This window comes from Brienomyrus brachyistius, chromosome 6 (genome assembly GCF_023856365.1).
Source record: "Brienomyrus brachyistius isolate T26 chromosome 6, BBRACH_0.4, whole genome shotgun sequence".
In the NCBI taxonomy this organism is placed as follows: domain Eukaryota; kingdom Metazoa; phylum Chordata; class Actinopteri; order Osteoglossiformes; family Mormyridae; genus Brienomyrus; species Brienomyrus brachyistius.
The window spans coordinates 27,326,922-27,341,581 of NC_064538.1; the positions used below are offsets into that span (position 1 = coordinate 27,326,922).

The window sequence follows — 14,660 nt, forward strand, 5'->3', positions numbered from 1 at the left end:
TCTTTTATGGCCTAAAATGCGACAGTCATCTGACAAACCAAGGACAAGTTGGATATCTGGACGTTCCAGTTACTTCTGCCTTTCAAGGTCCAGGCAGCAAAAGGAAAGATTACTGATTAGCATAATCAAGAATTTTCTATCACACTATCATTATATAAGGGACTTTGGCTTGGATTTAATTTATCAGGACACTGCTGATTTAAGTACTTCAAGACACTGTAAACACAACGGGCAGATACCTGTCCACAGTGCGTTTCTGCTGATATCTTTCAGGTAAGAGCAGTGCTGATAAATGTCATCAATGAGGTAATCTTTCAAATATGGCAGTTAAATAAATCTCCTGATATATCATGAACATTGGCTTATCAATAGTCTAAATTGAAATCATTTCGGACATAGGTTTGTTTGATGTTTAATTTTGAGTATTCCATTGGGCTGTGCAAATTAAGTATTTAATTTATAGGCGCTGACAAATATTGATTTAACAAATATGTAACCTTTCTACAAAATGAACATGTTTGCTAGTTTGAAAATAACAGAATAAACACTGAATATTTTGTAGTTTCATTTAAAGGCACCAACATTTAAACACGGTGAAATCTTTCTTATCCAGAGTTACAATAAAAGCAAATCTGCTGAGACTGCGACTCTGTTCTCAAAACTAAGTTCATCAGAGGTGGAGACTTACAGTCCACAGGGTACAAATCCAGACCAAGATTTTGTTTCAACCAACCAGTAGTATAAGAAGTCACATTCACAGAGCATTCAACTGGTTGGTTAAAACAAAATCTTGGTCTGGATTTGTACTCTCTGGACCTAAAATCTCAACCTCTGAAGTTCATATGCAAAATAAGCCCACAATTTCACTAAAGCTTCAGGAAAGTCTGTTCAATATAGTACTATGTTCAAAACCAAATACACAAAAAGTCATTTTGCAAATCCAAACACAAGTGGATACATAGACCGGTTCACCCTACGCCATTTCCACACCAATGAATTTACAGCACCACTGGGTTAGGAATAAGGCTTGATGTGATAAACCACCTATAACATTATACAACACAGACCTGCTCAAAGAGAAGAGGCGGAAAGCATCAAGGGAAATAACTTTCAGAGTGAAGGAACCAAACTGGGCAGGGAATATTGCCCCTCCCCCTGCTTCCTGGGGGCCATAGATATGGGGGCTGAACTCATATACCTCATGTCAGTGTCATGCCGAGAAAAGTTCTGTTGGGCTAAAGAGACGGGAATATGGAGGCTCATGGACTCAGTTCTTAATTAGATTGGCCCACTGGAGTCTCCCGAGGTCCCAGGTGACACAGGGTATTTATGTCCCGGCCTCACCTTCTTGCGTGACGCAGCAAGGAACACCTTCCTGCTCACTGATGGATGTTTCCTGCGCTGAACAGGGTCATGAGCGACATCTCAGAGGCCAGCTACACACCAGCCACAAATCAAACCCAGCTACATCAAGGAGAACTGCATCTAAGTGAGATCTTGTCTATAGTTCACATAGTGTCAGAAAAACAAAATGGCATGGAACCTCTAAGTTAACAGTGAAGGACATTAAAATGCTGCATTCCTCAACCAGCCTGATAAATTTCTGCTCAAAGCACTGACAGCAATGAGAGTTACACTTCCCGCACTGTGCCTTTGCTAAATCGCACGGATGAGATAGATGCATGACCTTGTACTTTTAAGCCATATAGACAATAGTCCAAATTAAGTTTTTCTCAGAAGACTTTCTCAGTAGTTTTTGATTGCACAGGCAAAACTGTCAAACACTGACACTTATTTACAAAACTGCAGATGCACAATGAATAATTAACAACTGGGTACAAAAGAAATGCTTTAACTGTCCTGTAAAATATACCTCAACAGCATGCACACTTATGCACCAACAGGCCAATCAAACCAATATTTGCACAGCTGTGAAAATGAGTGCAATCAGCAGAAGTCCTGTAAAATGTTTTAATACATGGGAGATGTTGGCACAGTCTAGACACAAATCATATAAAATAAAAACAAACTAAACACAACAAATAAGGAATAAAAAAGCAAAGTATACTCATGGTATGCTTATATTTTACACAAAAATCCTCTGAGGGCAGAACAAAACGTGATTGGTTCAGAGAGATTACCAATCAGATTGTAGAGGGGGTGTGTCCAAGCAACTAGTGGAGGCAGGACCAAGACATCTGATTGGTCCTGCCTTGTCTAGTTGCTTGGACACACCTCCTCCTGCAATCTCCAGTCACTGAGTTCCCCAGGAAACTGATCTTACCAACCATGTAATCAGATAGAGGCGGTTGTCTGCCTTCCTTGGGCTGTAGATTGCCTGTATTTCACTCCTTATTCTGGGAATGAACAGAGAAGACGCATATTTCTCCGTCTTTAAGAATAATAATGTCCAGTCACATGCTTTAAGCACAGGTTGTCCAAAGAAATCAAGGCCTGCTCTTCTGAACTTCTGTAGAAATCCAATTGAGAAACTATTTGATGAAGACGAAGGGAAATGTGAAAAGTCTATAAGCAGTTCAATGTGTCCCTAGAAATGCAGGTATCCCCAGGAGTAAGATATTAAACCAGATATGGACTACATTGGCTGACACGTTCAGTGACATGTCAGCATCATAACGCCTACTGAGGACAAGAATATAGATGACAGAAATCACTGTTCACCTCACTGTGTTATGCTTTTTTGCTTTGTCTGATGTACGATACGGCGAGGGTCGAGTCTAGCAGATATGTACTAGTGGGCGGTCACTGGAACACTCCATAGCGTCCGTCGAGTCTACATGCCTCCGAGCAGGGTGCTCAGCAGGAGCTCACAGCAGCAGCTTGATTTTGGGTTTCGATCAGACTCCCTGGGTAGAAAATGCTGTTAGGACACTAACAGCAGATATAACCAGCGTGCAAAAGCACTCGGGTGTGGGATGAAATTATTACTTTGGGGAACAAATTTAATAAGGTCACGTTAAAGATAAAATTACACAACAGAAAAATAATTCTGAGGCGAATGTCTATTATATCTCCATATGTGTTTGAAATTGTTAGATGCCTTTCAATAAACCATTTCAATAAACAACCTTGTGGATGATTTAAAAGTAGCAGCATCTATCTTCATTATTTCACCAGCATAAACCTACCAATTTTCACCTTTCATGATGCAGTATTTGGGATATGAAGGTTTTGGGGGTGTGAATGTAGTATTCTGAAAAAGACTCCATTTGAAAACTGGTCCCAGGTTCAAACATGCAGCCATAACATAAAATAAATACATATAAACAATACACACCTCTGTAAAAAATTGAGAGACCACTCTATATACTTTTTAAAAATCTGCATTGTTAAATTCTGGTTTAATCCTGGTTCTGCTGGCGGACAGCTACACTGTGAGGCAGGTTGCTTCCATGCTCATGAGTTTCTAAGACCGCAGTACACAAGAACAGGGTGAAGAAGCAGGAGACACTGGGAAAAATCAAAAACCAGCCAGGTAGAGAGCAGAAGCAACCCTCTAATGCCAGAGATGACCATCAACTTATCCGTCAGTGTCAAACAAATCGGAGGAAGACCTCAAGTGACCTTCAAAAGGAATGGGAAACATTAAGTGTGAAGTGTACTGGTGGGACAGGCGCCTAGAAGCAGCGGTGAAGACCCATAAAGCAAGGAAGAAGCCCTTCATCAATGAGAAACAGGGAAGAGCCAGGCTGGAGTTTGCAAAAAATGTGTATTTTACACAGGCTCATACGCATAACCCATACACTGAGAAATGAATGAGACTGAAAAATCTGATGCGGTGTGGGAAAGGGGGGCCAGACTCCCCTGGGAAACTGTAAGGGGTTGCTGCAGGAGGGTAGTACTTGCTGTGGGATATCAGTCAAGATTCAGGATAGACAAGATGGGGGGGGGCTGCTGACCGTATTTCAACAGACACACGTTCTCAATCAGGAGGGGGGAACAATTAGTTTTACTCTGGCTTATCTTACTTGAGATCAGTTGGATGCACACTCAGACGAAGTGGGTTGGTAAGTAAGTTTGCATTTATGTATGGTTCTATAACAAATAAACAGGAAAAACAAATTACCACAGTGCTTACAATGGTTATTACCATAATACACTAACATGATGCATAATTGTACCATATCGCCTTAACATTGATAAGTTTGGCTATACCCACAACAATACATTAGCAGCAATTCGTATTAGAGGGAATGATTGGACGGGAAATAAACGCAAATATCTTTCCGAGGTATACAACGGAACACTCGTCAGGGATAATTATAACAGTACCCAAGCTAGGTCACGTTAACCTACCCGCGCAATTAAGTAAACTAAATTAGTACAGCGTCACTTATGACTTATAATCAATAAACTTAGTACTTACATTCGTCAGTGACGCAAACATAAAAACCAGGGACTGTATTTACTGCGAGGAACAACTAAACTAGCTATACATAAACTGCAGCTCGCCGACATGCCACCTATTCCTTCAGGCTTTCCCGCGCGCTCTCGTCTGCATGCACCCACAGTCCTTTGCACGCACCGGTGTTCCTTAAAGCTACAAGAGCCTTTCTAACATGCGAAGATGGGATTCAGAGGGACCTACCATTTGCAACTGAACAGTGCAGCATTAAAAACAGCTCAAAATAAGGGGCAAAAATACACGCAATAAGATTAATCAAAAATGGATTTTTCTCCTACTTACTGAAATACTCAGTTCTGTAAAAGTTCACTTCCACTCATGAAAACACATGAAAAACACTGCATTCCATCCATCCATCCATCCATCCATCCATCCATCCATCCATCCATCCATCCATTTTCTGAATCCATTTGTCCAATACAGGGGTGTGTGTTTCCAGAATCTATCCAGAAAACTCTGCCTACAATGCAGGGACATTACAGACACTGCTAAACCTTACCAAATGTTTTATCTCACCTCCATTAAATGTACCCAAACACTGATACCCAACCACACTTTGAGGAGGCGATCTCCAGAATCTGGGTATTAACTGTCTCACCACTAAGTTCAGCACCTTTCACAATATCCTGAGTAAAGTAAAGCTCACTACGCTCTGTGAGCACAGGAACGGCCTGGCAATGTTTGGTAGGTTTCTGCATTGTTTGAAAGTACAGAATATTATCTGCACGTAAACTAATTAAGGTAAATATGGAAGTTCATACAATATATGCTGCAGAATATGAGCTGAATAAAGCATATTAAAAATGCAAAGAATTTAAAAAAATTTAACCACTGACCAAATATGGCACCTACAGTTTTTTTTCAAATAGAATTCTAGAACAGAATGTTACCAGGACAACTCTGATGTCATCATTCTGAAGGTATAAATTGAGCTGTAGGCACTAATACCACTTCAAAAGAAATCAGACATTGACCGTACCACATCTCAAAATGAACTGGTGTTTTCTAAACTGTATTAGGCCGCCAGCGGTACCAAACGACGCTGGGGAAGGTACAGAAATAAAGGAGGAAAGAAAAAGGAAGGACAAAGGAGGGAAAAAAAAGAAATGCTGGCTAAAGAAGTTTTTCGCAAATAAAGGAAAGAAGGCAATGGAGGAGGAGAGCCAGGCAGTGGTGGTGGAGGAGGAGGAGAGCCAGGTAGTGGTGGTGGAGAAGGAGGAGAGCCAGGTAGTGGTGGTGGAGGAGAGCCAGGTAGTGGTGGTGGTGGTGGAAAGCCAGGCAATGGTGGTGATGGAGGAGGAGAGCCAGGCAGTGGTGGTGATGGAGGTGGAGGAAAGCCAGGCAATGGTGGTGATGGAGGAGGAGAGCCAGGCAGTGGTGGTGATGGAGGAGGAGAGCCAGGCAGTGGTGGTGATGGAGGAGGAGAGCCAGGCAGTGGTGGTGGTGGAGGAGAAGAGCCAGGCAGTGGTGTTGGAGGAGGAGGAGAGCCAGGCAGTGGTGGTGGTGGAGGAGGAGAGCCATGTGGTGGTGGTGGAGGAGGAGAGCCAGGCAATGGCAGAGGAGTGCAAGGCAATGGAGGAGGAGTGCAAGGGATTTGTGGAGGAGTTCAAGGGATTGTTGGAGGAGTGCAGGGCAATGATGGAGAAGAGAAAGGCAATGATGGAGGAGGAGAGCAAGGCAATGATGGAGGAGGAGAGCAAGGCAATGATGGAGGAGGAGTACAAGGCGATGGAGGAGGAGTACAAGGCAATGGAGGAGAAGTGCAAGGGATTGGAGGAGGAGTACAGGGCAATGGTGGAGGAGAGCAAGGCAATGGAGGAGGAGGAGAGCAAGGCTTTGACTTTCACAATGGAGGAGGAGGAGAGCAAGGCAATGATGGAGGAGGAGTACAAGGCGATGGAGGAGGAGTACAAGGCAATGGAGGAGAACTGCAAGGGATTGGAGGAGGAGTACAGGGCAATGGTGGAGGAGAGCAAGGCAATGGAGGAGGAGGAGAGCAAGGCAATGGTGGAGTACAAGGCAATGGCGGAGTACAAGGCAATGGCGGAGGAGTGCAAAGCAATGGCAGAGAAGTGCAAGGCAATGGAGGAGGAGTGCAAGGGATTGGAGGATGAGTACAAGGCAATGGAGGAGGAGTACAAGGCAAGGGAGAAAATGATGCAAGAAGTGTAGTGGATAAGACTGAACATAAAACATATATTGACTATCAGTACTACTTAAACATGTAAATCATTGTAAATAAAGCATTAAAAATGAAGACACAGGTGTTTTCCATTGAATGTGAGTAGATGTTAAATGTCAGGAATATTCCAAATGTCTATTACGTGTTGCCGATAGGGGGCCATATGGTTTGGGTGATAAGGGTTGCCTTTAAACTTTAATAGAATGAAAATACATTACGTGTATTTATGTTGTATTTTTAATTACGTTTTTAAGGAATAAAACATAACGGGATGAATATAAGATACACGTCCAGCGGGGACCCGTCCGGCCGCAGCCATGTGTTAGGAGTAGGCACAAGCGCCACGGCGTATTTTAAAAGAAAGCACCAAAATGTTTAAGAAAAACTTTAGCGGAATTTATCAGTGTTAGGTTGAAGAAAGCATTTGAACAGCAAACTTTTAGAAGAAATAGGCCAAAAGGACCGAAGTGACCAGCCCGTTTCAAAATGGCGACACCAGCGGAGCACCTATTTCAAATAAAAACGTTATGGTTATAGGGGTTTAAGTAATTTATTCACATTGGCAGAAAAGTGCTTCATTACTTAAACCCCTATAACCGTAACGTTTTTATTTGAAATAGGCGCTCCGCTGGTGTCGCCATTTTGAAACGGGCTGGCACTTTTCTGCCAATGTGAATAAGTAAAACGCTCTAACACAGTGGTTTCCAGCCTTTTTTAACTCACGGCCCACACAGCCAAACACATATGTTTCCGCGGCCCACTGCAAAAGAATTTAAACGATCCCGCTTTTTGTGTCGGGTTAACTAAGTACTCGGAAGCAAGGCTGTTATTTGTCTTTATTGAATAAACTGGTAATGTATTGAATAAACAGAAAATATACATAACGGATCAGCAAGCCCCCACAGGTTCGGGTTGACATTTCGAAAACGGGAAAACCAAATCCAGGCAGAGGTCGGCAGCGGGTAGAACGTCAGCGAGCCGAAGAGCCGTCAGAGGGAACAGGCAGAGCGGGGTTGAAACGAGCAGTCAAAACCGGCAGAGAAATGGAGCACTGGATAAAGCAAGACAAGAGTCAGACTCGAGTGACAAGCGCAAATCGAGAGCAGGCAAAAAAAAAAATTATAATAATAAAAAAATAAATAAAAGACACATTAAAGGGAAACGGAACTGCAATACGTAAATAAATTTAAAACAACAACCATGAAACAAATTTAGCTAAATGGATAACATGCACAAAAAAAAATCTCAACTTGTTTACAAGACAATTAGACATGAAACTACAGTAAACAATCTTTGTCACTCACCTAATGCGAAGGTTGGTGTTGTTTAGCATTTACTAAGCGCTGCATGTCGGGTTGAAGGGAAGAAAGTTGCAAGCGGAGATCAGGCTCGACGTTAAGCTTATTCTGGTATTTTGTCTTGAGTGCCACCAATGCAGAAAATCCTGCTTCACATAAGTATGTTGTCGGAAATGGCATCAAAAACTTAAGAGCTTTGTCAGAAAGATCAGGATACTCGGAGAATGTATGAATCCAGAAATCCGTCAATTAATTTCTCATTATTTAATTATATATCAAATTATGATTTATTTGATTTTGACTAGGGGGCGGCATGGTGGTGCAGTGGTTAGCACTGTTGCCTCACACCTCTGGGACCCGGGTTCGAGTCTCCGCCTGGGTCACATGTGTGTGGAGTTTGCATGTTCTCCCCGTGTCGTCGTGGGGTTTCCTCCGGGTACTCCGGTTTCCCCCCACAGTCCAAAAAACATGCTGAGGCTAATTGGAGTTGCTGAATTGCCCATAGGTGTGCCTGTGTGAGTGAATGGTGTGTGAGTGTGCCCTGCGATGTTCCCTGCCTCGTGCCCATTGATTCCGGGATAGGCTCCGGACCCCCCGCGACCCAATAGGATAAGCGGTTTGGAAAATGGATGGATGGATGGATGATTTTGACTAGACATTTTTTATTATATGAACAATATTACAATTTCTATTAATAATAATTGGCGGCCCCCCTGCAATACCGTCGCGGCCCACAGGTTGAAAACCACTGCTCTAACCATTTCAACAAGAATCAAAGAATAACAAAGAATAACGCGGTAATTCTTGTTTAAATGGGCGCATGCGCGCTCCTCTCTGGCTCGCTCTCGTGTAGCGCTTGCGCGTACAGCCACACAGTATTTTCGTTAAAGAGCCGACACTCTTGCGTTAATTTATTTAAACAAGAATTAACTGGGTTATTCCTTGATTCTTTTTTTTCTTTTAAAATACCGCTAAAGTTTCTTTAAAACATTTCGGTGCTTTCTTGTGGTGCCCAAAGCACAGAATACCCACACTGCTTTCTGACTACGCTACCTCCTGATAAGGGCAGGAGGAACCCCTAATGTTCCTTCTGTAACGTGAAAATTTAAGTTCGAACCCTCCCCGCAAAGGGACATTAACAAAGAGGCATGTAAAAATAAAATCCAATCCACTTTATTACAAATATCTAAAATCAGGCAAAGAAGGTTGCTGGGGCGGCTGACTATCCTCCAGATAGTAAGGTCAGATCGGCACGCGCAGCTCTCAGCTCAGGAGGCACCTGGTGACAAAGAAAACGGCAAAACCCAACACCACACAGCATACAATACGACAAACACTACACACAACAGTACAGTGTCCGCTATGGCGTTAAATCAGTGCCAAAAGTCGAACCACGCGCGTGTGTGCGCTCGCGTGCTGAAAACCCATCCCCTCTGCGCGCTCGCGTCTGCACAGCACTCGCTCGCTCGACAGGAAAAATTTTGACACTTTGGAGGCGGGAACAGTTTCTAATGGCCCCGCTTCTTTGATTGTTTTTTTTATATATTGACTACGATTGGCTATTTGCTTTGGTAGAATATGAAGATAATTGACCAATGGATGTGGGATTCACACTGTCATGATGTCGGAGCAAGTAAGTCTTACACTCACCTCACTGAGATTCTGTTTTCATATTCCACGTTGAGGATTGGAATCGTGTGTGTCTTAATTAAAGCAGAGCTTGAAATTCAATGCGGTATAGTTGGTATCTCGTGCAATATTATTTATTCACAGTCTGCTATCATAATTTGGGAATTTCCCTCATCAACTTCGTCTTACCGTGTATAAAAGAATGGGCCAATGTGCGGTAAATTGCATTGTGAATAACATTTCTTAATACAACATCACAAAGCCAATTTAATAAATTCAAATCCTGGGAAGAGCGCTCCTCAGATAATTAGTTCTCGGGTTAGTGTTAGCAGACTATAGGCGAAACCACCTAAAGTGCTATCTGTTAATGTTTATTAAATTAGCATTAGAATGGAGAGGTTTTTAATATCTTTTGTCCTTGTAGCTGCTAAATACACTCATTATTAAAACCATAAAGTTGTCTGCCTGCTATATTAGAATCTCCACTGAGTAAGTGTTTTTGATGGATTTTATTTAACTTTATTTGACTCTGGTCCTTAGATCTAATGTCATACTTCTTCACTTATATTGTTTGTGAAAAGGTTTACCACGGTCAAACAGAGCAGCCACTACATCATCATACATGAACAAGCACCTCACAAAACAAAAACATTTCATTTTCATGATTAAAACTTTTGAATGGTAGGCCTAGTGTGTGGATCAGAGACAAGATCTTGACACCTCATTAACTATAATTTGTTCTGTGAACAGCTCAGATACCACCTTCTCGAAAGTCTTCTGCATAAAATACAAATGGGATTCAGCGCGACTCCACTAAATTTGGATTACCTGGATTTCCTTTGTCATCAGGAGCTGTATCTTCTGCAGGCCCTGTCTAATCACATTGAAGTACCTTCTGCTATCACCCTGGCTTTGCAAGAGCTCTTTGACCTTGTGAGGGCACATCTGGAACGTCCAGCCCCATGTGTGACACAGGAAGTCACTGCCACCAATGGACGACCCAAGATTTTGATTGAAGAACAACGTTTGAAAGAAATGCTCCATACTCAACTTCCTGTGCCTTACATAGCCACACTGATGGGTGTCTCAAGAAGAACAATCTTAAGAAGAATGAAAGAATATGAGCTCTGTGTTAGGGACACATATAATTCCATCAGTGATGAGGAACTTGACAATTTGGTTTCTTCTGTCAAGAATGATCTACCAAATGCAGGCTACAGGATGGTCAGAGGGAGGCTGCAGTCAATGGGCTACAGGGTTCGGTGGAGAAGAGTTGCAGCCTCCATGCATAGGGTTGATTCCATGCGCATCATATCAAGGTTGTCAAGTCTTGGCTGTGTTGTACGGCTATAGTGGGAAAATCTTTTTTTTTTATTTGTGAGAACTTGAAAGCAAAGTAAACAAAACTTGGAAAAAATATATGCTCATTCACCAATTTTCTAATCTGGGGTCTAAAGTGGTCAGGCTTGCAAGTGTATTTGGTTGTTTGTCTATCCTAGCCTGTTGCAGTGTATATTTCCTGTATATTTTGCATGTAAAAAATGTTGTTTGTTATGTCAGTGCTTAATATTATCATGTAGTATTCATGAACTTTGTTTTAACCCGACTTAATGGCTTTCTTCATCTTGGCCAGGAACTGCATTTGAAAAGTAGCCACTTGACTAAAATTGGCACATTTTCAGAAATGCCAGCAACAATACTGATAATGAACACCCCTCTAACTGACTCTCAGTTGGTTTAGAAAAAAGACTTTTAAGAGAAAAGAAAGCCTTCCTTTGGTTTTGCATTTTTCTCTTTTTTGTTAGCTGTGCACAACATATCAGAAGAATACATTACAATTAAATTAGTTAAGAAATAACAGATTGCGTATATACAATATTAAGGTGATAACAACAACCCTCACTGTCTCTAGGTGCTGCTTCAGACAGGGCATTCTGCAGCAGGGACACCACCCGTCGTGCAGCATCCTGCAAATCTCCCTATCACAACAGCCCACATAACAGAATAACATTAGTGTATGATTCAGTAGGGCTAGTCCAGGACTGGAAAGTAGTTGGGCCAGATTTTCAAACCAAGAAATTTAGCTGGGTCAGACATTTTTAGCGGCCCAGTAAGCAGCAGGTAATGGCATTTTAAACAAACACAAATCAAGGTACATTATTTTAAAAAGCTACAACTGAACAGAATCTGAGAGGAATTTTTTTTTTCACTTCTGAAATAAGAAAAATATTTTGGTCGTATCTGACCTAGATGCATCTCAAAGTGCATAAAAAGAAAAAAAATGCCCATTAGTTGGTAAACTGCCAGACATAAAGAAAAAGGGAAAAATCGACTATAATCATCATCCGCTTATACTGTAGTGATCCATTTCACCCACACAGGCATGATCACCATAAGCGGTTTCCACATTATTGTGGAGGTGACTATTCACTTTACCTCTGCTTTCTCCGACATCTTCCTGATTCTGCCGCCAACAAGGGGCCCATAGGGTGGAGACTGAGGGTGTTAAACAGACCAATCATACTTTTGTCACTGAATGCAACAAATAATGTTGTATTTATCTGTCAAAAGTCCAGCACCAGGAAAAGCAACAGAGCGACAATAGAAACTGCAATAATAATGGAAGTGCGCCGCCCTACAGGGAAGGAGGAGTGATGGGAGTCCAGGTGGTGGCTAAGCGCGCGTGGGGAGAGGCGTCGTACTGTGAGGCTTCATGAACTTCCGATGGAGCAGTGCTGTCATACAGCGGGGAGCCTGAGAGGGGCACTGTGGCCGGGTGCGAGAGCCCTGGGTAATGAGTTGTAGAGCTGCGCAGGAACTGAGAGCCCAAGCTGTTGGACATTCCACTGGACTCGGAGATTGGGGTGAGTGAGGAGGAGCTCATTGACCACAAACTGGGATACTGGCTGTGTGTGAGCAATGGGGTGGAGATTAAGGAAAGACGTTAAATCAGCATGCAGTGTTGCCTGGAAACAACAACAAATATACTACAGTGTCACTGTACTAAAACAATATAAAAATAATGCCTATTTTTTATTCATTTTACCTGTAGAGTGCAAAGTACAAAGGAAAACAGAGTAACTATGGCGAAATAAATCAAAGCATGTCCCAGTGATGGGCCTGAATGGATCAGGACAGAAGAAGGTGAAAGACCTGTTAACGAGGCAAGACGATGCACATCAACAGATCTGTATGTTTATGTCTTGTCTTAATTATTTTAATTAAATGTCTGACTATTCCCAATATGTGTGAACATACTTGGCCAAATAAAGCTGATTCTGATTCAGTCAGAGGGTAATCGTCGCTGTGCTGTACTATCGTGGTGACCCACACAGAGAGCTTAGGACCATGATTTCAGTGTGCGCTTGTGTGAGGGGACAGGCAGGGCGGCTGCTCACTGGGTGATGCACTCCTGTGGGTATAGGGGCTGGGATAGGGTGCGGAGGGGTTACTCCTCAAGGAGGAGTAACGGTCACAGCCGTGGGGGGAGGAGAGGGAGAGGGTGCTCCCAAACTGGGGGTGTGGGTTTGATGAAGAGCAGAGAGACCCTGAGCCTGGGATGAACCAGCTGCCTACTGAAACGAAAGCGGATAAAGACAGAAACTAGAACCTCAAACTAAACAACACAAACAACAATATCAAGTTATATTCAATCATTAAACAGTTATATATTTAATCTAAACAATAGTAATAAATATCGTTCCGATTCAAAATATAATTTACGGGTGAATCTTATGACTTGCATTGGGAAACAGGAAACGGGCCAAGCTGCAGGGCCAGTTCAAAGGCATAGTGCGAGGCGCCCAGAAGGGGGCGCGGTCTGGGCGGAGTCAGCTAAAGAAGAAAAAGGCCTGACCTTTTTCTGGATGCTGTGGACTGTGTTTGTGTGTGAGTTGCAGCTGCATGTTCCTTACATTTTTTTATTAACACCAGCACCGTGAGGTTTGGCCTGGACTGGGTCCTGTCCTGCACGGTTGAAGGCATGTTGACTGATGGTCAGCCCGTGTTCTGTTGGATCCCACAGATAGGAAATGGGAATCCCATTTGGATCGGATGCTGACAGTTGAAAAAAAACTCATGTCTGTGTGTTATGAAAGAATATCAATAAATGTTTCCGAAAGGGGATGACTCATTTGGTAATTATTTACGGCTTATGTTATGGCTGAGAAATTTACAGTCTTTACTGAAGTCTGACTTCTTTCGAGTCACCTTCAATATAGATTGGACACTCTCTATGCAATGTGCAATACTTATATAGATGGTACATGTTTACTTGCTTGCACAGATGGTTGATTAGGGAATTAGTGTAAGTGTGTGTGTGTGTGTGTGTGTGTGTGGGTCCAATCGCATGTATGTCCAACGTCCATAGTAAGTAATATACACTGATCAAGAGATGCCCGAAAGTGGATGAAAGAGGACATTAGTGGGGGTATCACTTAGTGTAACGGGTGCAGGAAAATAAGCAGGACTGCAAGCCATATAATGACCCACTGTCCTTATCTAGCTCTTAATACAGCATGCATACAGTGATGTATCTACAATGGACAGCTACTATAAGCAGATAGCACAGTACAGGTGCTTAATCTGTATGCTATTTCCATCCATCCATTGTCCAAACCGCTTATCCTACTGGGTCACGGGGGGTCCGGAGCCTATCCTGGAATCATTGGGCACGAGGCAGGGAACAACCCAGGATGGCCCATCACAGCTCACACTCACACACCATTCACTCACACATGCACACCTACGGGCAATTTAGCAACTCCAATTAGCCTCAGCATATTTTTGGACTGTGGGTGTATATGACGACATGGGGAGAACATGCAAACTCCACACCCATGTGACCCAGGCGGAGACTCGAACCCGGGTCCCAGAGGTGTGAGGCAACAGTGCTAACCACTGCACCACCATGCCGCCCCATGTATGCTGTTTCATTATATAAAAAGAAACTTACTGTACTGTACAATAAAGTATTTCACCACTGCTTCTTCCTCAGCTCCCACTGTTTGCTATCACATGCATCTTTGGATTTCTTAGTGCAATCTGTGCTTTATTTTTTTCGTGAAATGTAAGTGCAGTATCTGTTTATTAAGTGCTGTGGTTTAATATGTACATTATTATTTCA

The 14,660-nt window shown here is 42.6% G+C and overlaps 1 long non-coding RNA gene across 1 annotated transcript; it reads right to left on the minus strand.

Annotated features, from left to right (window-relative positions):
• Nucleotides 1-7,429: 7,429 nt before the first annotated feature.
• LOC125744775 (uncharacterized) lies at nt 7,430-8,207 on the minus strand. Its single transcript, XR_007398496.1, has 2 exons — nt 7,913-8,207; nt 7,430-7,659 (listed from the first exon to the last, which is right to left on the minus strand). It is a non-coding gene; the product is annotated as an uncharacterized LOC125744775 (long non-coding RNA).
• Nucleotides 8,208-14,660: the final 6,453 nt, after the last annotated feature.